The sequence below is a fragment of the Cetorhinus maximus genome, chromosome 21 (genome assembly GCF_964194155.1).
Source record: "Cetorhinus maximus chromosome 21, sCetMax3.hap1.1, whole genome shotgun sequence".
In the NCBI taxonomy this organism is placed as follows: domain Eukaryota; kingdom Metazoa; phylum Chordata; class Chondrichthyes; order Lamniformes; family Cetorhinidae; genus Cetorhinus; species Cetorhinus maximus.
In genome coordinates, this window is record NC_135899.1 from 25,293,541 (window position 1) to 25,317,140 (window position 23,600).

At 47.4% G+C, this 23,600-nt stretch overlaps 1 protein-coding gene across 1 annotated transcript in view; it reads left to right on the forward strand.

The window, feature by feature from the left end:
- Window positions 1-993: 993 nt before the first annotated feature.
- LOC144695778 (torsin-4A-like) overlaps window positions 994-23,600 on the forward strand; it is a 96,604-nt gene continuing 73,997 nt past the window's right edge. Inside the window, exon 1 of the mRNA XM_078566762.1 lies at window positions 994-1,291. The gene's annotated coding sequence lies outside the window, so the exon portion shown is untranslated. The remainder of the gene's footprint in view (window positions 1,292-23,600) is intronic.

Consider the following 23,600-nt stretch of genomic DNA (forward strand, 5'->3'; position numbering starts at 1 on the left):
TGGGAACTGAAAGGATGTTAAGTCATTGGAAGTAGTTCAGAGCAGGTTTATTAGACCAACACCTGGAATGGGCAGGTTGTCTTATGAGGCTAGGTTGGACAGGCTAGGCTTGCATCCGCTGGAGTTTACATGAGTAAGAGGCAATTTGATTGAAACATATAAGGCCCTGAAGGTGTTTGGGAAGGTTGGATATGGAAAAGATATTTTCTGTTGTGGGAGAATCTAGAACTAGGGGTCACTGTTTAAAAATAAGGGGACAGAGATGAGGAGAAATGTTTTCTCTCAGAGAGTGGTGAGTCTTTGGAACTCTGTCCCTGAAAAGGAGGTGGAAGCAGAGTCTTTGAATATTTTTAAGGTAGAACTGGATAGATGCTTGATAAGCAAGGGGGTGAAAGGTTATCGGGTGTATGCTGGAATGTGAGGTTGAGGTTATCAGATCAGCCACAATCTTATTGAATGGCAGAGCAGGCTCGAGGTGTCAAGTGGCCTACTCCTGCTCCTAATTTGTACGTCCGTATGTTCGACATCTATCCTCCGAGATCTCTGTGCCCATCCAATTGTGGCCTCTTGAGCACGCCTGATTTTTAATCACTCCAACCGCCTGTGTTCAGCAGCTTAGGCCCCAAGCTCTGGAAATCCATCTTAAAACCTTTCCATCTCCCACCGCTTTTAAGCTGCTTCTTAAAACCTAACTCTTGATTAAACATTGTGTCATCTATCCTAATCTTGTTTCATATTCGCTTCCATGAAGTGCATTGCGATGTTTTACTTTATTGAAGGTGCTATGTAAATGCAAATTGTTGTCCCTACGATGCCTCTAACACACAGCGACTGGAAAAATTTTCTCCCTAGGATGTTTTGCTGTGAAGAACCTGCAGAACTCCCAGGGGTTGACACAATGAAATCTGATAGTCGCAAGAATAGGAGGGAAATGAGCAAGTTAACTTCCTGAACAATGCGCAGCCAAGAGAGCAGCTAGTGCGAGGATTTGTGTTTGCAGGAATCCACACATTCTTGCTGGTCTTCCCTATCTGTAAACATACACCAGCTGCAGGGCCAAAGGAATCCAATGCTCCACCCCTTCTACAGAGAACAAGAGAGAGAGAGAGAGTGAGAATGCTCCCATCCAGGATTGTTCAATGTATGTGGACCCTCTCAAGTGGCCAGGACCCCTTTCCCTCCCACCTCAACCCAACCTGGGAAAGAAAACTGAGCCTGCTGAGGCTGCATGTTACCTAGCTATGCGACGTCTCACCAGCTAGTCAGAGAGGCCGATGATAACCCAGCAGACGTAAGTCTAGATCGCTTTCTTGTTGTTGTCAGCACTGAGTGATGCGATCATGAGCTGCGTAAGATGGGCGGAGGGTTATCTCCCACTGTAAAGAGTAAATTGCTGACTCTTCCTCCCACTCAGCCCTGCCATGATGCGTCGATAGGCTGCTTGCGTACCTCAGTAGTAATGCTTCCCACCGACATCTGAGACTCTCTCTAAAATGATAACCCCGGCACCCCTGGTTCATCCTCGGGTTTGCAATCATGTCAATCTGCACGGCCCAGCTCAGAACAGAAATGTGGTGAGAATTAAAGCTGCAGACTCTAGCTGGTCAAGATTCAAACATATGCCCGCCTGTCTTCAACACAGTGCAGTCAAACAGCCTTTTATTTCACCTCCAATATTTTTTTGTCTGACTAATAAACCAAAAATTTTTTGTGAAAATGAAATAAGGAAGGTTCTTATTTTTTAAATTCCGCCATGATTTTTCTCCTGGGTTGCTCACAGCAGTGTTCAAGAATTGAATTTGACCTGGGCATGAATAGGACTGATGTCCTAGAGGGAACATTTGCTAGAGTGGTTGGGGAGGATTTAAACTAAAATGGCAGGGGGATGGGAACCTATGCAAGGAGTTAGAGGAAGGGGAATTAAGAACAAAAGAAGGAAAAGGGAATAAGAAAAGTGATAGGCAGAGAAATCAAGGGCAAGAATCAAACAGGGCCTCAGTGAAAAATAGTGGGAACGGGACAAGTAATGTTAAAAAGACAAGCCTTAATGCTTTGTGCCTTAATGCAAAGAGCATTCGCAATAAAGTGGACGAATTAACCACGCAAATAGATGTAAACAGGTATGAAATAGTTGGGATTACGGAGACATGGCTGCAGGGTGACCAGGGATATTAACTACACATCCAGGGGTATTCAGTATTTAGGAAGGACAGACAAAAAGGAAAAGGCGGTGGAGTTGAATTGCTGGTTAAAGAGGAAATTAACGCAAGGGTGAGGAAAAATATTAGCTCTGACGATGTGGAATCTGCATGGGTAGAGCTGAGAAACACTAAGGGGCAAAAAACGTTAGTGGGGGTTGTATATAGACCCCCAAACTGTAGTGGTGACGTTGGGAATGGCATTAAACAGGAAATTAGAGACGCATGCAATAAAGGAACATCTGTAATTATGGGTGACTTATAGATTGGGCAAATCAAATTATTAACAATACCATAGAGGAGGAATTCCTGGAGTGTATGGTTTTCTGGACCAATACGTTGAGGAACCAATTAGAGAACAGGCCATCCTAGACTGGGTATTATGTAATGAGAAAGGGATATTGGCAATCTAGTTGTGCGTGGCCCCTTGGGGATGAGCGACTATAATATGATAGAATTATTCATCAAGATGGGGGAGTGACGTAGTTGACTCTGAGACTAGGGTCCTGAATCTTAATAAAGGAAACTACGATGGTATGAGGCCCGAGTTGGCTATGATGGATTGGGAAACATTACTTAAAGGGATGATGGTGGATAGGCAATGGCAAACGTTCAAAGAGCTCATGGGTGAACTGCAACAATTGTTTATTCCTGTCTGGCGCAAAAGTAAAATAGGAAAGGTGGCCAAACCATGGCTTACAAAGGAAATTAGAGATAGTATTAGATCCAAGGAAGAGGCATACAAATTGGCCAGAAAAAACAACAGACCTGAGGATTGGGAGCAGTTTAGAATTCAGCAAAGGAAGACCAAGGGATTGACTAAGAAGGGGAAAATAGAGTACGAGAGTAAGCTTGCGGAGAACATAAAAACTGACTGTAAAAGTTTCCATAGGTATGTGAAAAGACAAAGATTGGTGAAGACAAATGTAGGTCCCTTACAGTCAGAAACAGGGGAATATATAATGGGGAACAAAGAAATGGCTGACCAACTAAATACATACTTTGGTTCTGTCTTCACAAAGGAGGACACAAATAACACACCAGAAATGTTGGGGAACACAGGGTTTAGTGAGAGGGAGGAACTGAAAGAACTCGGTATTAATAGGGAAACGATGTTGGAGAAATTGATGGGATTGAAGACCGATAAATCCCCGGGGCCTGATAATCTACATCCCAGAGTACTTAAGGAAGTGGCCCTAGAAATAGTGGATGCATTGGTGGTTATCTTCCAAGATTCTATAGACTCTGGAACAGTTCCTACAGATTGGAGTATAGTTAATGTAACCTCATTATTTAAAAAGGGAGGTAGAGAGAAAACAGGGAATTATAGACCAGTCAGCCTGACATCGGTAGCGGGGAAAGTTCTAGAGCCCATGATAACAGATTTAATAGCTGAGCACTTGGAAAACAGTGGCAGAATTGGACAGAGTCAGCATGGATTTACGAAAGGGAAATCATGCTTGACAAATCTACTTGAATTTTTCGAGAATGTAACTAGTAGAGTTGATGGAGGGGAGCCAGTGGATTATTTGGACTTTTGGAAGGCTTTCGACAAAGTCCCACACAAGAGATTAGCGTGTAAAATTAAAGCTCATGGGATTGGGGGTAGTGGATTGAAATGGATAGAAAACTGGTTGGCAGACAGGAAACAAAGAGTAGGAATAAACAGGTCTTTTTCCGAATGGCAGGCAGTGACAGTGGGGTACCGCAGGAACTGGTGCTGGGATCCCAGCTATTTACAATATATATTCATGATTTAGATGAGGGAACTAAATGTAATATCTCCAAATTTGCAGATGACATAAAGCTGGGTGGGAGAGTGAGCTGTGAGGAGGATGCAGAGATGCTTCAGTGTGATTTGGACAAGCTGAGTGAGTGGGCAAATGCATGGCAGATGCAGTATAATGTGGATAAACGTGAGGTTATCCACTTTGGTAGCAAAAACAGGAAGGCAGATTATGATCCGAATGGCTATAAATTGCGAGAGGGGAATGTGATACGAGACCTGGGTGTCCTCGTACGCCAGTCGCTGAAGATAAGCATGTGGGTGCAGCAGTAAAGAAGGCAAATGATTTGTTGGCCTCCATAGCCAGAGGATTCGAGTACAGGAGCAGGGATGTCTTGCTGCAATTATACAGGTCCTTGGTGAGGCCACACCTGGAATATTGTGTGCAGTTTTGGTCTCCTTATCTGAGAAAGAGTGTTCTTGCTATAGAGGGAGTGCAGCGAAGGTTTACCAGACTGATTCCTGTGATGGCGGGACTGACATATGAGGAGAGATTGAGTTGGGTAGGATTATATTTGCTGGAGTCCAGAAGAATGAGGGGGGACCTCATAGAAACTTATAAAATTCTAACAGGACTAGACAGGGTAGATGCAGGAAGGATGTTTCCGATGGTGGGGGAGTCCAGAACCTGGGGTCACAGTCTGATGATACTGGGTAGACCATTTCAGACTGAGATGAGGAGAAATTTCTTCACCCAGAGAGTGGTGAGCCTGTGGAATTCGCTACCACAGAAAGTCATTGAGGCCAAAATATTGTATGTTTTCAAGAAGGAATTAGATATAGCTCTTGGGGCAAAAGGAATCAAAGGATATGGGGAGAAAACGGGAGCAGACTATTGTGTTGGATGATCAGCCATGATCATAATGAATGGCGGAGCAGGCTGAAGGGCTGAATGGCCTACTCCTGCTCCTATTTTCTATGTTGACCCCTTGAAGCCGTTCCACTATTCCAATAGATCATGACTAACCTGTACCTTCACCGATTTACCTGGAATCTGTAACCTATAATATCCTCGCCCAGCAAAAATAGGTTAATCATGGAGACTGCAGGTCAATCCTGGGGATTGGCAACTCTTCACCAAAGGGTGTAAATGGGCAATTTTAACTTAACCCATCCACGGGGATATCAACAGGATCAGACAGAATGCCATTCTCATTCAAACAGAAAACCTACTCCCATAAATTGCATAAATCTCAAAACTAAATTAACAGTGCCTTCCTCGAGCGATTGTCAAACCTGTTCCTACCTATTCCGCATCACCTGTCACAGATGCATCAGCCTATGACAGTGTCAGTAAGGATGACCAACACACAGTCCTCGTGGAGGTGAAGTCCAGTCTTCCCATTGAGGATACCCTCCATCGTGTTGTGTTGCACTACCACCGTGCTAAATGGGATAGATTTCAAACAGATATAGCAACTCAAAACTGGGCATCCATGAGGCGCTATGGGCCATCAGCAGCAGCAGAATTGTATACAACCACAATCGGTAACCGCATGACCCAGCATATTCCCCACTCTACCATTACCATCATTACTGGGGGATCAACCCTGGTTCATTGAAAAGTGCAGGAGGGCATACCAGGACCAGCACCAGCTTTACCTAAAAATGAGGTGTTAACCTGGTGAAGCTACAACATTGACATTGACATGCCAAACAGCAGAAGCAACACGCGATAGAAAGAGCTAAATAATCACACAACCAACAGATCAGATCTAAGCTCTGAAGGCCAGCCATATCTAGAGAGAATCCAATCATCTCCCCTTGACATCTCCCATGGCATGACCACCACTGAATCCCCCACTATCAACATCTTGGGGGCTACCATTGACCAGAATCTGAACTGGACCTGCCATATAAATACTACAATGGCTACAAGGGCAGGTCACAGGCTTGGAATCCTGTGATGAGTAACTCACCTCCTGACTCCCCAAACCTGCCCACCATCTACAAGGCACAAGTCAGGAATATGATGAAATTCCCTCCACTTCCCTGGATGAGTGCAGCTCCAACAACACTCAAGAAGCTTGACATCATCCAGGACAAAGCAGTCCAATTGATTGGCACCCCTTCCACAAACATTTCCCCCCTCCACCACCGACACACAGTGGCAGCAGTGTGTATCATCGACAAGATGCATTACAGAAACACACCAAGGCTCCTTAGACAGCACCTTCCAAACTGACGAACTCTGCCACCTAGAAGGACAAGGGCAGCAAATACATGGGAACACCACCGCCAGGAAGTTCCCCTCCAAGCCACACACCATTCTGAATTGGAAATATATCACCGTTCCTTCACTGTTGCTGGGTCAAAATCCTGGAAGTTCGTCCCTAACAGCACTGTGGGTGTACCTGCACCATATGGTCTGTAGTGGTTCAAGAAAGCAGCTCACCACCACCGAACATCCCCATCCTCAGTGACGGGGGACCGCATCAGTGCAATAGACAAGGCTGAGGCATTTGCAACCATCTTCAGCCAGAGGTGCTGAGTCGATGATACACACTGCTCTGAGGCCTCCAGGATCATAGATGCCAATCTTCAGCCAATGAGATTCAATCCACTTGATATCAAGAAATGGCTGTAGGCACTGGACACTGTAAAGGCTATGGGAGTGGATAACATTCCAGCAAAAGTACTGGAGACTTGTGCTCACAAGTGACCACACTCCTTGTCAAGCTGTTACATTACAGCTAAAACACTGACAATGTGGAAAATTGCCCAGGTATGTCCTGCCCACAAAAAGCAGGACAAATCCAACTTGGCCAATTACTGCCCCATTAGTTTCTCTTGAACATCAGCAAAGTGATGGAAGGTGTCATTGACAGTGCTATGAAGTGGCACTTACAAAGCAATGACCTGCTCATTGAGGTTCAGTTTGGGTTCTGCCAAGGCCACTCAGCTCCTGACCTCATTAGAGCCTTGGTCCAAACATTGTCAAAAGAACTGAACTCAAGAAATAAGGTGAGAGTGAATTCCCTTGACATCAAGGCAGCAGTTGACCAAGTGATGTATCAAAAAGCTCAAGCAAAACTGGAGTCAATGGAAATCAGGGGGAAAACTCTCTGCTGTTGGAGTCCTACCTAGCACAAAGGAAGATGGTTGTGGTTGTTGGAGGTCAATCATCTCAGTTCCAGGAAATCACTGAAGGAGTTCCTCAGGGTAGTGTCCTAGGCCCAGCCATCTTCAGCTGCATCAATGACTTTCCCTCCATCATAAGGTCAGAAGTGAGACATTCAGCATCATTCGTGACTCCTCATATACTGAAGTAGTCCATGTCCAAATGCAACAAGACCTGGACAATATCCAGGCTTGGGCTGACAAGTGGCAATTAACATTTACGCCAAACAAGTGCCAGGCAATGCCCATCTCCAGCAAAAGAGAATCCAATCATCTCCCCTTGACATTCAATGGCATTACCATTACAGAATCTCCCACTATCAACATCTTGGGGGTTACCATTGGCCAGGAACTGAACTGGACCAGCCATATAAATAATGTGGCTAGAAGAGCAGGTCAGAGGCTGGGAAATCTGTGATGACTCTTCAAAAGATGTCCATCTTCTACAAGGCACAAGTCAGGAGTGTGATGGAATACTGTCCACTTGCCTGGATGAGTGCAGCCCAAAAAACACTCAAGAAGTTCAATGCCATCCAGGACAAAGCAGCTCATTTCATTAGCACCCCATCCACCATGCATAAACATTTGCGCCCTCCTTATATGGGACACTTGCCTTTATCAACCGAGGCATAGATTTCAAAAGTAGGGAGGTCATGTTGGAGTTGTATAGAACCTTGCCTTGGTGAGGCCACAGCTGGAGTACAGTGTGCAGTTCTGGTCGCCACATTATAGGAAGCACTGATTGCACTGGAGGGGGTGCAGAGGGGATTCACCAGGATGTTGCCTGGGATGAATCGCTGAAGTTATGAAGAGAGGTTGGATAGACTTGGGTTGTTTTCGTTGGAGCAGAGAAGACTGAGGGGCGACCTGATTGAGGTGTAGAAAATTATGAAGGGGATAGATAGGGAGCAGCTGTTCCCCTTAGTTGAAGGGTCAGTCACAAGGGGGCATAAGTTCAAGGTGAGTGGCAGGAGGTTTAGGGGGGATGTGAGGAAAACCTTTTTTACCCAGAGGGTGATGACGGTCTGGAATGCACTGCCTGGGAGGGTGGTGGAGGCGGGTTGCCTCACATCCTTTAAAAAGTACCTGGATGAGCACTTGGCATGTCATAACATTCAAGGCTATGGGCCAAGTGCTGGTAAATGGGATTAGGTAGGTAGGTCAGGTGTTTCTCACGTGTTGGTGTAGACTCGATGGGCCGAAGGGCCTCTTCTGCACTGTGATTCTGTGATTAATCTGGTACTTCACAACTTGGGTGGTACAGGTTCACCTCCTGTCTATGTATAAAGCACACACCGTATGATAGGAAACAATTCGCTCTTGCCTGTTGCTGTGCAGGTGCCTGGAGGTAAAAGCAAATACTTTGCTCCATCCAATACTGGGCAGGTCCTTTATGTCTTATGTCTCAGTGTCAGTTCTTGCACATGTCCCTTTACTTGCATTGTTACATAGAAACAGAGGAATAGAGGAAAATAGGGCGGAATTGTCCCAGGTTTGCATGCCGGCCACAATGGCGGCTTTTCACACTGTATTGCCCCAATTCCACGGCATTAATTATGCATTCCTGGGAAACACGTTGTTTCCATGGCAGGTGGGGTCTCATTCACCATCACCTTGTGCTTCATCATGCCGGGTGCCACATTTAAAGTGCAGCTGCGCGCACACCTCTCAGTGCTTCCAGCCCAGGACTGCTGCATGGGTGATAGGATGGCTCTGAAAGGCAAAAGGACTGCAGTCCCCCCACTTCAGTGACACGTCCCTCGAGCGCCTTTTGAATGCCATGGGGGCCCGCCGTGATGTCCTCTGCCCCCGCTCTGGCCGCAGGGTGGGCAGCTGCCTTGCTAATCCAGCATGTGAGGCGGTGGCAGCGATGGCCAGCGCCAATGCCCGCAAAAGAGGACAGCTACCCAGTGCCGCTACAGGATGAATGGTTTCACCCGTTCCTCGTTCCAGGGTAACTCACTGTTCTCATCACTTTCAACTCACACACTCACAAATCTATCACGCATCCACTGGGATCCCACACCCCAAGGGACAACATCACTAACTCTTACACACACCCTCACATCTCCATCAGGTTCATGCCTCTCGAGTTCACTTCCTCATCCTGTCCATGGCTCCGCTCACCACGCAAACATTCCACACCGTGCCATGTGTCCTGCTCAGACCCTCCCCGTCTGTTTTCAAGCAGGAGGAGCCTACTCACGTCCAGGTCCTCACCTCCAGCCAAGTGGGCACCTCCTCCCTTGAAGAAGCTGGAAATAAGCAGCCTGGAAGACCCCTCATAGCGCTTGCCCACACCCTCCACCAGCGCAGAGACAGACACCTCATTGGGGCCTAGGTCTGCAACATGCTCGGGTTCACAATCTGGTGGTCACCACACGGACACAGCAGGAGGAGGAAGGTTCGGCCGAGCTCCGCGGCACTTGGAGGACTGCCGGGCAGAGGCATTTGTGAGATCTGAGTCAGGTGACGAGCCTCTGGATTTGCCCTTCTAACTCATCCTGGAGAGTTAACAGAAGGCATGGGAACAACAGACAGAGCTGTTGGAAGCCCTCAACAGATGGCACATGAGTCGGAGGAGTGCGTCCGCTTGCCCTCTGATGAAGTGGTGCCCACATGTACATGTATGGAGGTCTTCATGTGGAGGATGGTGGACGCCATGGGGACTCTGGTCCAGCAGAGCACGGAGATGTGTGCAGACCCGCGCTTCATCGCGGGAGCCATGAGTGGGTTCCTGCAGTGGCGATGTGAGAGGGAAATGGGGCACCTCAACCTCCCTCTAGCTGCTCCTTCCCCTCAAGGAGTCAGGCCGGTGCCCCGGGCACCTGAAGGGAGGAGGAGTGGCAGTTGGACAACCCTGGGTCACCCACTCAGGAATCTCAGAGGCTGTCCTCTCCCTCTGAGCCCCCCTTTGCCTGTGAGCCCCTCAACCTCGTCCTCTGTCATCGTAGGGGGGGCAGCTGGCCAACGAGTGTTGCTGGAGGGAGAAGTGTGTGTGTGTGTGTGTGTGTGGCAGGGCCTTTCGGAGTCTCGTGCAAGCACTCTCCCACACACGTGGGTCCTTCAAGTATCACACTCACCTCATTGTCCGAGGCATTTTGCATGCTGCCTGCTGGGGTTTGCTTTCAGTTGTCCATCTGAGCTGACCTGCATCTCCGCCCACCCACTGATCACACTCCCATGCAGCGCCTATTCCTGCCCAACACGACTTTCGTTTCACTTTCGATTTGGACAGAATGGTCTGGATTCGCTTTTTCGTAAGCACTCCAATCTTTTCCCCTCCCCCAGTCACCCATTTTCTTACCCCCTGGCATCACCTTCCACCTCCCTTCCGTGACCTACCAACCACAACCCTTTTCCTTTGAGGATGTCCAGGTGAACGTGCACGTTTCCTTCCATTCCGAAAATCCCAGCCCTATCCACTATCACCTCCCTGACCTCCTCCTTCCCACCCCCAGGGTCCGTGTCTGCCTCCGAGTCATCACCGACCACCCCCTGACCTTCCCACACTACTGCCTCACTCTGCCCTCGGTCATTCTCACCATTCTCTTGTTCCACAACCACCCTCCATTTGCTCCCTAGGAGGCAGTCATGGGCTCATCAGAGCTGTCCCTTACATGTTCATCTGGACATCCCCGCCCTCCCCCGGACACCTTTCCCCTCCGGACTCCTTCTCCCCCTACCCCTTGGAATCCCTTCCCCCCTTGAAACCCCTTCCCTCCTTGGAACACCTTCTCCTCCTGGACTTTGTCAAACCTCCTTTGGTCCTCCCCACTCCTGGACTCCACCTCTGCTTAGTCCTTCCCCCTTCCTGACTCCCTCAGACTTCTTCCGCCACCCTTAGTCCTCCCCCCTCCCCCCCTCTTTCCTCCAGACTTACTTCTTCCTCCAGCCCTACTTCTTCTTCCACCCTTAGTCCTTCCCACTTCCCGACTCCTTCCTCCACCCGTACTTTTTCCCTCCAACCTTACACCCTCCCTCCCTCCCCTCTCCGAAGTCCTTCCTCCCCACTGACTCCCTCCCCTCTCCACATTCCTTCCTCCCTTTGGACTTCCTCCCCTCTCTGCACTCCCACCATCTTCCGAACCCCTTCCCTTACAACTTCCACCCCCTCTTACAACGACCTCCCCAGTTGTCGTCCTCTCCCCGTTACTCCCTCCTCGTCCTCCCAACCTCCCGTCCCGACACCTTCATTCCCTCCCATCCCAACCTCACCCCATCCTGACACCTTCATACCACCCTCCCAAACTCGCCCGACCCTGACATCTTCATTCCCTCCCATCCCAACCTCACCCCATCCTGACACCTTCATACCACCCTCCCAAACTCGCCCGACCCTGACATCTTCATTCCCCTGTCCCAACCTCACCCCATCCCGACAACTTTTCCTCTCCCAGTCAATTCTAGACCTTCCTCTCCCACCCCCACCCCCCACCCCACCGGTACATCTTCCACTCCTAAAAGCAGCTGGACTTCCCCTCCACCCCCTTGACCATCATCCGTCGTGAGCAGACCCTCAGTGGTGACTTTCCAACTTCCGTGGACTGTTTCACAGCAGAGCCATGTCCATGAGAATCCACCCAGCATACCATGGTTGTTTCTCCAATTTGCTGTTGGTGTCGGGCTCCAGTATCTTCTGCTCCTCTGATGTCCGCGATGTGAGCAAGGCCCTGGCGGTAAGTCCCAGCTTCAGCACATCACACTCATCAAGGCGTGTTCTGCACTGGCGTGCAATCATTACAATGAGGTTGCGGGGAACGTGGCCTGCCATCAATGCGCTGGCGGATGATCGCAAACTGGTTTCACGGCCTTCTCGCCATATTGTCCACTCCTGCCACTGCGCACGCCCAACACCAGTGGCAATGGACAATTCCGCTCATAGGAACAGAGGAGGTCCATTTAGTTCCTTGAACCAGCGCTGCCAGTCAAGTAGATCATGCCTCATCGCTGTCTTAACTCCATCTATTTGCTTTGATTCCATAGCCCCTAATCACCTCGGCTATCAAAAATTTACCAAGGTTTCTCGTTAATTCATTCATGGGATGGTGGGCTTCGCTGGCCAGGCCAGCATTTATTGTGCATCCTTATTTGCCCTTGAGAAGGTGGTGGTGAGCTGCCTTCTTGAACTGTTGCAGCCCATGTGGTGTAGGTACATCCATAGTGCTGTTAGGGAGGGGCTTCCAGGATTTTGACCCAACGACAGTGAAGGAACGGCGATACATTTCCAAGTCAGGATGGTGAGTTACTTGGAGGGGAACTTCCAGGTGGTGCTGTTCCCATGTATCTGCTGCCCTTGTCCTTCTAGATGGTAGTGGTCGTGGGTTTGGAAGGTGCTGCCTCAGGAGCCTTGGTGAGTTTCTGCAGTGCATTTTGTAGATGGTACACACTGCTGCCACTGTTCATTGGTGGTGGAGGGAGTGAATGTTTGTGGATGGGATGCCAATCAAATGGGCTGCTTTGCCCTGGATGGTGTCAAGCTTCTTGAGTGTTGTGGGAGCTGCACTCATCCAGGCAAGTGGGGAGTATTCCATCAAACTCCTGACTTGTGCCTTGTAGATGGTGATTTGGGGAATTAGGAGGTGAGTTACTCGCAGCAGGATTCTTAGCCTCTGACCTGCTCTTGTAGCCACAGGATTTATATGGCTAGTCCAGTTCCATTTCAGATCAATAGTCACCCCCAGGATGTTGATAGTGGGGGATTCAGTGATGGTAATGCCATTGAACGTCAAGGGGTGATGGTTAGATACTCTCTTGTTGGAGATGGTCATTGCCTGGCACTTGTGTGGTGCTAATGCCACTTGCCAATTGTCAGCCCAAGCTCAGAATTGAAGTATTCTATTGATTTCCAGACAGCTTTTTCCGAAGGAGAGAGTTCCAGATTTCCAGTTCCAATGGAATTTTATGCTGTTGGGATTTTAAGGTCCTGCTGAATTCAATGGACTTTTGAATGGCTCGCCGCATTTTACCCCTGCCTTGGCGGAGCCATAAAATTCCGCCCCAGATTTCGGAATGGCGGAGGAAGTTCCAAAGAAGAGTCAAATTGGACATGAAACATTAACTCTGTTTCTCTCTCCACAGGTGCTGTCAGACCTGCTGAGTCATTCCAGCATTTTCAGTTTTTGTTTCAGATTCCCAGCACCCGTAATATTTTGCTTCTAATTTTAAGCTCGCACCTCCTTGCTCTGGACCTGCCCTCGCAGAGCTAACAGTTTCTCTCTATCTGCCCTATCAACTCCTTTCATCATCTTAAACACCTCAGCTAATATCCACTGTTGAGCCTTTGAATCAATCCAGACATCCCCTGATAATTAAATGTCGATTTTTAACCGTGATTAACTGCGATGAAACACTTGATATGAGGAGATTCATTTCCCTCACAGTCTCTGTTGAACACAGGAGCAGCTAGAGGCTGAACTGAATCATTGCATTCAGCAACTCTCTAGGTTAAAGGTTTGGATTTTCCACAGTGCCTTGGGATACAGCGTGATTGCTAAGTGTATTTGGTAAGATCCTTCATGGGGCCCTGCAATAGTTGAATTTCCTGCTTGCTCCAATATTGACTTTGATGCCTTGCAATACATCATGCTTTCAGTTTAAGCATGACAATGGATTGCCTCATTCTTGTTCCCGTTGGCTGTTTTTCCTGTTGTGTTACATAAACTCTTGTGCAAGTTTCACCACATCAGAGTGTGCCAATGCTCAGCTGAATGCAAATCTCGGTTACAGTAAATATTTTTTCCCTTGCACTTTCTTCCCTCTTTGTTTCCGCTCTCTCTTTCCTTCCAAGATTGGAAAAGTGCTGTAAAACCCAGGCCTCCCACCCCAGCCCCTATCCCCATCTGCCTGCTTAGGCAGATGTGAAAGATCCCACTGTGCTATTTCGAAAAAGAGAAGGGGAGATCCCTGCCTTTCCCCTCTTCCCCTCCTCCCCAGTGTCCTGGGTCATTCTTTATTCCCCGACTAACATCACCTAAAAACAAAGCAGGTCATTTATCTCAATACTCTTTTCTGGGATCTTGCTGTGCGCTTAGGAACAGGAGCAGTCCATTCTGCCCCTTAATTACTAAGATCAAGACTGACCTGCATGCTAACTCTATCCATCTGCCTTGGCTCCAATTTCCTTAACAACCTTAACCCATCGAAAATCAATTGATCTCAGATTGAAATCAACGGAGGTAGAATCCGCTGCTTTGCTTTTGTGGGAGCGAGTTTGACACTTCTCTATCTCCCTTTGAATGACGTGTTTCCCAACTTCTCTACTGACTGTCCTGGCTCTGATTTGATTTAAATTTATGTCCCTATGTCCTGGCCTCACCCACACCCCCCCCTCTCCACCAGTGGAGAACTTTTCTATCCTCTCAATCCCTTCCTTTGAAAATCCTAAACCCTCAATCAAATCATCCCTTAACCCTCTACAACCCAGGGAATACAAACCTGATTTATGGAATCTCGCCTCGTCATTGAACCCTTGGGGCAGAATTTTATGACAGCGGGATTTTTCGTTCCTGCTGAAGTCAATGGGGTTTATAATGGCTCGCTGCATTTTAAGGCCCCGTCCCCGCCGAAATGGGGCAGTAAAATTCTGCCCTTGGAGCCCTGGGGCTGCATATTATGGCTCCCCCCCACCACCCCTCCCCCACAACACACCGGCATGTTTGATGGCGGGGGGGGTGCTCATAAAATGCAGCCCGTGGTCCACCCGCTCTATCCCTGCCCGCCACCGACCTCTCTCCCATTTTACAGGTGGCAGTGGAGGTGTCGGTCTGCCAGGCCGCCCTAGGGCCTCGTAAGGCCTGTAAGTGGCCAGTTGGCGGCCATTAAAGTGCCTCATCCCACTCCCGCCGCTATTTTACCCGTGGCAGAGGGAGGCCCAGGCCAAGTGGGTAACCAGGCAGCTTTTACTGGATGAGCTGGTGTCGGGCAAGGGCAGGTATCTTGCTTGTGCCCATCAGAGGAACTCCGCATTGTAATATTTGGGTGTACAGATCTGAAAGAGTTAATGCGTGGGACTGGAGAAACGGTACCACCCGCATGCTGTAGGAGAGAGTCCCATGCCCAGGAGTCTATTTGAAGAAAGCTCATGGCTTAGACTGAGTAATATCTATAGTCTTGTACAACTGGAAATAATTATGTTCTTATAATAAACCAATTATTGTTCAGATGTCTGTGTCGCTTAACCCGTCCCTTAGCCAATCACAACCAACATACAACAGCCATCAACCCTTCTCCACCCCAAAGTCTTTTTAAAATTAATTTATAGGATGTGGGCGTCACTGGCTAGGCCAGCATTTGTTGCCCATCCCTAATTGCCCTTGAGAAAGTGGTGGTGAGCTGCCTTTTTGAGCCGCTGCAATCCCTGAGGTGTAGGTGCACCCACAGTGCTGTTAGGGAGGGAGTTCCAGGATTTTGCCTGCCTTTTAACCCTCCCACCCTGGCCTCTCAAACCTGGCCCCACACATCCTGTCAGTCCCTCCCCCACTACTCGTTGGGGCCTGCCGGCGGCCAGCTCCCACTAACAGAAGTGTGAAGAAGATTGGATAATTTTTTTTTTTTACACCATGTTGATTGAAGGATAAATATTGAAGGATTGGAGGATGCTTGGGAGGAACTCCCTTGTTCTTTTTCGATATACTGATGTGGGATCTTGTACATCTACTTTGAAGGCCAGATAGGGGCCTCGGTTTAATGTCTCATCTGAAAGATGGCAACTCCGACAGTGCGACATTCCCTCAGTATGACTGTGTTTCCTCGAGTACCTGCAAAGCAAATAAGGGACTGCAGACTGTTCAAAATGGCTTTACTGAGGCAAGCAATGCCCAATCTGCAGAAAATCTGAGGAGCCATCAACTCGCGTGGCCTTTCTAACAGCAATTCAGGGCTACTCCCTTTGGATTAGCTCAGGTACTGTATGCAAGAGAATTCCCGCAGTTACTGAAAATATTGACCCTGATGCTTCCAGGACTGAGAGGCAAGAACCATTGGGAAAGATTGAACAGGCGGGGGCTCCTTTGTCTAGAAAAGAGAGGAGGGTGGGGTGACCTGATTGAGGTCATTAAATTTATGAAAGAGTGAATAGAGTAAATGTAGAGAAGGTGATGCCACTTGTGGAGGAAGGGCAAAAGTAGGGGGGCCATAAACAGTCACTACTGAATCCAATTGGGAATTCAGGAGAAAAATCTTTACCCAGAGAATGGTGAGAATGTGGAACTCGCTAACACAAAGAGTAGCTGAGATTAGTAGCATCAGAGGAAGCCAGATAAGCATGTGTCGGTGAAAAGGAAGAAAAAAAATATATACATGTGGAGTGAAATAAAGAGGGTCAGAGGAGGCTTGTGTGGAGCGTAAACATGGGCCTAGATCACTTGAGACAAACTGTCTTGTTCGACATGTGGTTTTACGTCATTTTCTCCAAGACTCTTAGCCTTGGAATTCTCTGGGGTGTGATCTCAATGCAGTGCTGTAATTTTGGCAGAAACCATGATGATGCTCATGAAGTGGGTCTCCAAAGTTAGGCCTGACACTCCACCAGGAAAATTTATCCTCTTAAAAACTGACAACATTGCCATGAGTGGCATGCAGTCATTTTCAGGTCAGTGTGCTAGAAGGTCGGGAGAGACAGAAAATAAGGAAGCATGAGGACAAAAGAGAAAAGAGAGTCAGCTGGGCCCAGTTGGTAAAATGCTGGCCTCTGATTTCGAAGGTCTTGGTTTCGGGGCCCATTTTAGGATCTGATTCTCGGCTGATACTCCAGTGCAGACTGTGGGAGTGCTGCATTGGCGAATGTGCCTTCATTGCGATGAGACTTTAATTTGAAGCCTCGTTCGTTTCTCATTGTGGTTCAGGCATTTTGTGAAAGATTCTGAGTTGGGGATTAAAGGGGAGCAGGTGTCATCCCATTGCTGTCTGACCAGGCTGTGTACAACATGGCTGCCGCACTCGCTAACATAACCACCTTTGTGGCATTTCAGAGTAACTCATTGTAGATGTGCATGCCTTGGGATGTTTCCACAGACACACAGGAACAATTGCATTTATATAGTGCCTTTAACATAGCAAAACATCCCAATTAAGGCATTTCACCAACAAATAAAATTTGACACTGAGCCACACTAAGACATATTAGGATGGTGGAGCAAAGGCTTGGTCAAAGAGGAGTGTCCAAAAGGAGGAGAGAGGGAGGCAGAGGGTCAGAAAGATTTTGGGAGAGAATTCCAGAGCTTAGGGCCTGAGCTGCTGATGGCACCGCAAGAAAATTGCTGTATAATCCTAGGTCTTTCTATTTACTTTCCTCTGGCGCTCCTTCATTTTTTCTCCCACCAAATTTAAGTCAGAAGTTCTAACTCATGTTTATATCTTTTCATTTATTTGTTCTTGGGATGTTGGCATCGCTGGCGAGGCCACAATTTGTTGCCCATCCCCAACTGCTGCAGTCCATGTGGTGTAGATACAGACACAGAGCTGCTAGGGAGGGAATTCCAGGATTTTGATCCAATGAAGGAATGGCGATATAATTCCAAATCAGGATGGTGTGCGTCTTGGAGTGGAACTTGCAGGCGGTGGTATTTCCATGCGTCTGCTGCCCTTTGTTTTCCTGGGTGGTAGAGATTGCGGGTATGGAAGGTGCTGTCAAAGAAGGCCTGGTGAGTTGTTGCAGTGCATCTTGTAGATGGTACACACTGCTGCACTGTGTGCGGTGTTGGAGGGAGTGAATGTTTAAGGTGGTGGCTCAGGTGCCGATCATGTTGCTTTGTTCTCGATGGTGCCGAGCTTCTTGAGTGCTGGTGGAGCTGCACTCAGCCAGGTAAGTGGAGATCATTGCGTCAGGTAACTGACCTGTGTCTTGCAGATGGTGGACAGGCTTTGGAGAGTCAGAAAATGAACTAATCTCTATAGAATTCCCAGCCTCTGACCTGCTCTTGTAGCCACAGTATTTATATATGGCTAGTCCAGTTCAGTTTGTGGTCATTGGTAACCCCTGGGATGTTGATGGTAGAGGGTTCAGCAATGGTAATGTCATTGATTAGCAGAATCTATTGGTGAATTTAACATAACAAAGAAATGAAGGGTTCCCGAGCCAAGGCTGGTGGATTAAGTTAAGGTACAAATCAGACGTGATGGATGAAAGGGTTCAAGGGGCTAAATGGCCTCCTTTTGTCCTTACGCACTGAACGTTATATGCAAGGCATCTCCAGTTGGCAGTAACTTGCTGGTTATGAAATTCAACCTTCCCAATTATTTATTTCCCAGGGATTAAACAGGCCGTGAAATCTGCAGGATAATGACTGCTTTGGAAATTCTGAAAGGTTTTTTCAGTTCATTGGTTCGGCTGAATCTTCTGGAATTCTCGTAGAAACAAAAGCAGCTGATTCATCAGTGAAATTTGCTTGACATTAACGTGACAGGCATTGCCCTCCTAATGGTCCCCGGGTTAGACAACATACTTTCTGTGGCTAGTCATAGCCAGCACCAACGTTATTCCCAGGCGAAACCTGTTGGTGTAATCAGGGGGTTGTGGGTTGTGTTCCGGCGGAGGACCGGCACCAGCTCGATGGGCTGAATGGCCTCCTTCTGTGCTGTAACCATTCTGTGACTCACTACAATCTAACCCCGAGAGAGTAGAGTGCTATGCGGGGCCGATTGTAGAATCATGTCCTCGGGTAATTTTAAGGTAACTCACAAGGGATCAGGTGGAATGCAGGTTTTACACTCATGATAACAACAACTCGCTTTAATATAGTGCCTACTGTACATAGTAAGATACTCCACAGGAACAATTGTCAAACAACATTTGACACTGAGCCACATAGAGAAATATTAGGTAAAGTAGTTCCCTGACCTCACAGCAAAGAAGGAGGCCACATTTCCCCAAATTTCCACAGTGAAAACCATTCAAAAAAGTACTTCAGTGAAGTGCTTTGGGGCGTCCTGAGGTCAAGAAAGGCACTATAGAAATGCAAATCCTTTTTTTCTTTTCCTGATGGCTTCCATGCTGAGGATACATGAGGGATGACTCAAGAGTAGTGGAAACCTGCAACTGTCTCCCCTCCAGATAACTGTTGAGGCTGGAGAGGTGAACTGGAAAGGGAGATATTTATGAGGTAGGGTGATTAATGGTTACGGAGCCAAAGACGGAGAAAAGATTTATAAATCAGCTCTGACCTAACTGAATTTAGAAACGGGCTTGAGGGGCTGAATGGTTTCTTCCCATTCTTTTGTTACCATGTTGTTCCCAGGTTCCTAGCTTCCTCCACTCCTGTGTTCCTGTGACTGTATGATCCAGCACTCCACTTTATGGAATGGATTTGGGGACAATTGGCTCATGCTCAATCTGGGACTTGCCCCAGAAACACTCACCATAAGCACTGCTCCCTACGGGGGCTACCACTGCAGTGAAGTGTGGTAAGGGAAGGCACAGGCTCTCTTTCTCTGCAATCGTCTCACTGTGCTGAGATTAAGGCTTCCCACACTGCATCCCAGTCTCATTCATTCTTTCCCAGAAGCTTCCTTTATCCATCTATCCTTCCTCCTACAATTTTCAGGTAAAACCCGAATTTTGTGCTTCTTGATTTAACTCAATTATCCCCCTGCCTTTCCCTGCCTTCAACATGGGCTTAGCACCTCCACTTAAACTTTTCCATCAATCAGTAAAAAGTGACCCCACAAAGCTCATTCATCCAAAGTTTTACGTGTCTGGTGAAGGTCCTCACACACACATCTTGTTGACACTCAATTGAACGCAACATTGGGCATCAAAGCTGGAACTCTCCACTCAACACCCCTCCCGTGCCTTCCTGTCCTCATGAACATCACGCCCCTGCACGTCCACTAGCTGATGAAAACCCACAAGCTGATTGTAACCATCCATGCTGCACCTCACTTGCCTCTCTACGATGACCTGTTCAACCCACCTTCTGCCCACCTTCCATCTCGCTGCCCCTTATGTAGCACCCTTCCTCAGCGAGATCTACATATCCTTTGGACCAAGGAATGGGCAACACAGGTAGTCACCAACAAGCTCTTTGCGACAAACCCCATCTGTCGAATGGCAGGCTCTGAACCCAACACGGTGAGAGTTACCCAGATTCAGGACAATACGAGGCCTCTGTGCAGCCAACCTCCACTGCTGGGCACTCAGTACAAACCTCTTTTGCACTTGCGGAAAGATATAAACAATGCTGCACATTACCGAGGAGTGTCCAAGCTACGGACCAAGTGGTGGACTCAGAAAATGATGAGGCTATTGCATGGCTTCGGGGATTTGCATTCACTAAATAAATAATCTGAAGTGTTGAATGGTTGTGGCCAAGTGGCTAACACACTGCTCTCTCTCAAACAGAAGCTTGTGGGTTCCAGTCCCATAGAGACTTGTCCACAAAATCCAGGTGGACACTCCCACTGCTGTACTGAGGGAGTGCTGCACTGTCAGAAGTGCTGCCATTCAGATGAGGAAATTAAGCTGTGTGGGCTCCATCTGCCCTCTCAGGTGGGCACATGAGGTGCCACGGCTGCTATTTTGAGATAGAGCAGGTGAGTTCTCCCTCGTTTCTTGCCAAAGATTTATCCCTCAACCAACTAGAAAAACGGTTATCTGCTTCATTAGCACATTGGTCTGTGTGGGATTTTGCTATGCAACCTTTGGCTACTGTGTTCCCTGTATTATAACAGTGACTACACTTCAAAAGTACTTCACTGGATGATATGAGGTCACAAAAAATGTATAAACCCAAGGTCAGGATTTGACAGGCCTTCCTGCCTGGCGGGATATTACAGTCCTGGCAAACTGAATGGAGATGTAAATGGCTCACCACATCTGCCTGGGACGAGGAGGGAGAGGGAGTGGGGGGAGACATGCCGCTGCAGAGCTGTAAAGTCCTGGCCCAAGTCTTCCTTTCTATTGTTAACAAACAGGCTTTCAATGGCTTCTTAAGCAGAGGTCCAACTGAAGCCCAACGGAGAGCAGGGGATGTTCTATTCAGTCTTGGATAGTATTACTGATTCACAATAACACCGGCCCCTCAGATTCTGGCGTGGGATCTCACTGTGCACATAATGGCTGCTGCATTTGCCTATAAAGCGCAGCAGTTCATTACAAAGCAGCCCCTTTGGGGAGATTTGATAGAGGTGTTCAAAATGATGATAAGATCTGGTGAAATAAATAAGGAGAAACTATTTCCACTGGCTGGACTGTCGGGAACTAATGGACGCAGATTTAAGATAATTACAAAAAGAACCAGAATGGAGAAAGGCATTTTACAGAGTAAACAAAAACAGAATTACCTGGAAAAACTCAGCAGGTCTGGCAGCATCGGCGGAGAAGAAATCAGTTAACGTTTCGAAACGTTAACTGATTTCTTCTCCGCCGATGCTGCCAGACCTGCTGAGTTTTTCCAGGTAATTCTGTTTTTGTTTTGGATTTCCAGCATCCGCAGTAGCTTTTAGCTTTTTATTTTACAGAGTAAGTTGTTATAATCTGGAATGTGCCGCAAGCAAGAGTCAATAATGTCATTCAAAAAAGAAAATTGGATAAATATTTAAAAGGAAAAATTTATAGGAGTACTGGAAAGAGCTGTGGGAGTAGGACTAATTGGATATCTCTGCCCAAGATCCATCACAGCACTATGGGCCCAATGTTTTCTTTATGTGCTGAATCCCTCCGTAAGTGCTTTAATCTGTTTCCCAAAACCAAGACTTTCTCTTGTGTTCAATGTTAAGCTGCTGTCGATTGTCCTGATTTAACCGACAAGAATATTAGGGCCCACAGGGCCAACCACTGGGAGGTGAAGCATTTGAAATTTCCTCAGGTCTCAGGCTGTCTGCGGAATGATGCAGTTAATGTTATCCAGTTCTGACTGGCTGCGTTCTGCAGATAAAGAAATCCCCATGAGCTGACAGCACAATGAACCACTCCTACCCACAGACTATTGCGTGATTTAATAGTTAATCTTCTCATGACCTTCAGGCTGCTTTGTGACCGACTCCACGGTGAAAGGAATTGATTAACACACAAGGAGATGTGAAAGAGGTAAAAGATCTGAACGAAAATCAGGCATATAATAGACAGCTAGCCCGTTTGATATCGCCCTTGGTGAGAGTTTAAATGAATCCCCAAGTAGTTGCTGGGGGTTGGAGCCTATCTCACATATTGACTAGAATCACAGAAATGGTACAGCACAGAAAGGAGGCCTTTCAGCCCAACCATACCATTTGAAAAGGCTATTGAATTAGCTCCACTCCCCTGCTGTTTCCAACCCCTGCCTCCCCGCCCTTCCATAGCCCTGTAAATTCTTCTTCTTCAAGTATTTATCCCTATTGGAAGTTACTTCACAACCTACTTCAACCTTCCTTTCAGGTGGTGCATTGCCAATCATAACTGCAGTGTTCAGTTGTTGTGTGTTTAATTATGTGAGTCTATTTACTATTGATGCTCACCAGGCCTGATTGGTTAAGTCTTGGTGTGGACTCAGAGAAAAGTCAACAAAGCAGTAGAAAGAGCTGGAAGCCAGAGCAAGAAGCATGGAGTAGACATTTTAAAGCACTGTGAATAAAACCTGCAACACACATAGAAAACCGTGTCACCTCTGCATAACTCTGAAGTATAAAATACACAACAATGACAACTCACTGGGTAAAAACATTCCTCAGCCTTTTTTTCAAACCCCTCCATGGCCTATCTCTGTAATCTCCTCCAGCCCCACAACCCTCCAAGGTGTCTGCGCTCCTCTAATTCTGGCCTCTTGAGCATCGCTGATTTTAATCTACAATTGGTGATGGTGCCTTTAACTACCAAGACCTTAATCTCTGAAATTCCCTCCTTAGACCCTTCTATTTTCCTACTTCTCTCACTCATCATTTAAGACACTCCTTAAAACCTTCCTCTTCCTCCAAGCTGCAGGTTCTTTGCTCTGGATAGGGTAGGATAGGATAAGGATATCACCTTATATGGCTCAGTGTTATATTTTACTTTATAACGATCCTGTGAGACACCTTGGAAAGTTTAATAAAGCTGAAGGTGCTATATAAATGTAAGTTGTCCTCAATTTGTCCTGTCACCTTCAAAGGTTTGTCCATGTCCATACCCAAGGTTCCCTGTTCCAGTGGTAGTGGTGTGTTACAGTTCAGTCAGGGAGCCCGTGTTGCTGTGGCAACATACATTTTTACATGCATGTTGTAGCCTGGAGCTATGGATTGTGATGGTGGAGGCTCCAAAGTTCTTTCCATCACATGGCTGACCAGGAATCGCTCCTGCTCAGCCCACCTGCCAATGGTGTGAGTTGAAAGGATTTTCAGGTTGATACTCAACCTGTTTAGCTGTGTTATGAATGCGCCTTCCTTGGCCATCAAGTCCTGGGATGACATTTGAACCCGGAGCTTCTGGCTCAGAGCTACAAGGCCTCCCCCTCTTTAAAATTGTAACTTTTTGTTTAAAATAGGAAGTAAAATTGGGAGAGGAGTTGTTATGACACAGCAGTTGGTAAAGGCTGAGTTGTTTAAAT